Here is a 2,117-nt window from a genome sequence, read left to right as displayed (position 1 = left end):
ATAAAAAATGCAATTATATCCCCATGAAATTAGAGTTTTTTTTTTCCTCTCTGGAAATACAAGTAATATGAGAATTCATACCTGCTATCCGTCCAAAATGAATGATGGTCTAATGTTGGTAAAACCAAAGTAGCATTCATAAGTTTGGCTATAGCGACCATGTCACTTATCTGCAATATGATTGAAAATTCATATTATATTGTATAATATTAATTGGAAAATGATATAGATACTTCTATTTTTTATAATATCACTTTATTTATAATTTGTTAAAAAAAAAAAAGAATGGTTTTATCAAAATCTAAGTGACAATATCCACTCTCTATTAATTAATTAAACCAGAGGAAATTAAATTTAATTGAAGAATAAATAGTGCTAAACTAATATAATTGCATACTCCAGTTGTCATTTGATTTAATCCTCCATTGGCGTGAACCAAAAGGTAGCCATTTGTGGCGTTTCCTACTTTCGCTGTAGAATATAAAATTTCCATAGGTAACCACAGATCAGAGTTGGTAATTGGGAACTCGAATTTAGAAGAAATAAGAACATTGGACCATGTTTTTACTCTTTGGTTGACTATCAATGCATTTGTAATAGTTGTCACTTTTGGGATGCTTCCAGATTTCGAGAGTCTAGCTAACAAAATGAAATACAAACCAATGATATTAATATTCACTACATTTATGAAGGGCGATATATGAAATCGACTTACAAAGTAAATCATATATACAAAGTTTGACTATCATATGATAATTATGGTATTTTAAAAAATATTACTAAAATTAAAGAAACGTTTTTTTTATTACTAAACAATATTTTTTAAAAAGTGTTATTAAAAAATATTACTAAAATAAAAAAAAAAACTTTAATTTTAAGGATACTTATATAACTAGTGACCTCTAGTTGTTCTACGAGCAAGCAACACATTTGGTGGTGCTCTGTATATCAAATTGCAACTATTTCGATGTGAATTGATTGATTTTCAATAAATTTGATCATCATTGACCAAGTTAATTGTAAATCCCGGTCTATGCGTTATACCAAACCAATTATGGCATCGGTTCATTAACTTTTTAGTTATGGTATCGATTCATGAATTTTTTAGTTGAAGTGAATTTGATAACTATGGAAAGAGAAGTACTCGTATAAATAAGACGTGTTTTGTTATTTCTTTTATGGATATTATAAGATATTTTTTTTTTTCTAAAATAATTCCTTACTAACAAGAATTCTACCAATTTTTGCCATAAAAATATCTTTTTTATGTTTCCTTTTTAAAATCACAAAAAAGGGAGTTTCCTTTCTAAAATCACAAAAAAAAAGGAGTGTAAATAAAAAGTTGTAAAATGTTGTCCCTATAGGAATAAACAATTTTCTATATAAAAAAGGACTAAGCATTGACTAAAATGTTATAAGTTTGTTAAAAAGGAAAAAACTATGCCCATAAACTAATGCATGCATTAGAAGCAATTAAGAAAAGGAAGAGAGACAGATATGATGCAAATGAACAAAAAAGAAAGTTGTATATATACCGAATGCGTGTGAGATGAATTTTTGTGGTGCACGATGTTAGACCGTATTGCACGATGGACATCAAGCTGATGAGAAAAGATATGCATCAACAAAAACTTAAGCAAGAAACACATCAACAACAAAACTATTAAGCCCCAAAACATGTGACGCCTTTGCTTCATCCTACATAGTTTTTGCCAATGTCTTATCCTATGCCGCACACTACACATTGATAATAACCCATGTCGTTCTTCTCCTTCCTCTAATAAACCCCTACTTCTTATTGGCATGAATATTTATATATGTAATCAATAAGACCCAGGATTATTTGGTGAAGCAGAAGAAATTAATATATGAAGAACAATTGTGGTAGAGTTTTGCGTTGTTGTTCTTTTTATGTGTTTGGTGTGGCTTTTGCGTAGTTGAACCATGAGTCAACATTGCCATCACCCCATCACGTACAAAACGGAATATGAGGCGATACCCTCTCGCTGTTTCACGTGTTTTTAGATTATTCTCTATGCTATAATAAGTCTCAAAATTTTAATAAGGAAATTACCACTTCTTAGCTTAATTGACTCTCCTTCATGTAACTGCTGATT

At 29.6% G+C, this 2,117-nt stretch overlaps 1 pseudogene; it reads right to left on the bottom strand.

The window, feature by feature from the left end:
- Positions 1-2,000, bottom strand: part of LOC107606615 — a 6,568-nt pseudogene extending 4,568 nt beyond the window's left edge.

Source organism: Arachis ipaensis, chromosome B07, assembly GCF_000816755.2.
Source record: "Arachis ipaensis cultivar K30076 chromosome B07, Araip1.1, whole genome shotgun sequence".
NCBI classification, from domain to species: Eukaryota; Viridiplantae; Streptophyta; class Magnoliopsida; order Fabales; family Fabaceae; genus Arachis; species Arachis ipaensis.
Note: the sequence above shows the minus strand (reverse complement) of the source record. Positions and strands in the feature narration are given on the sequence as shown.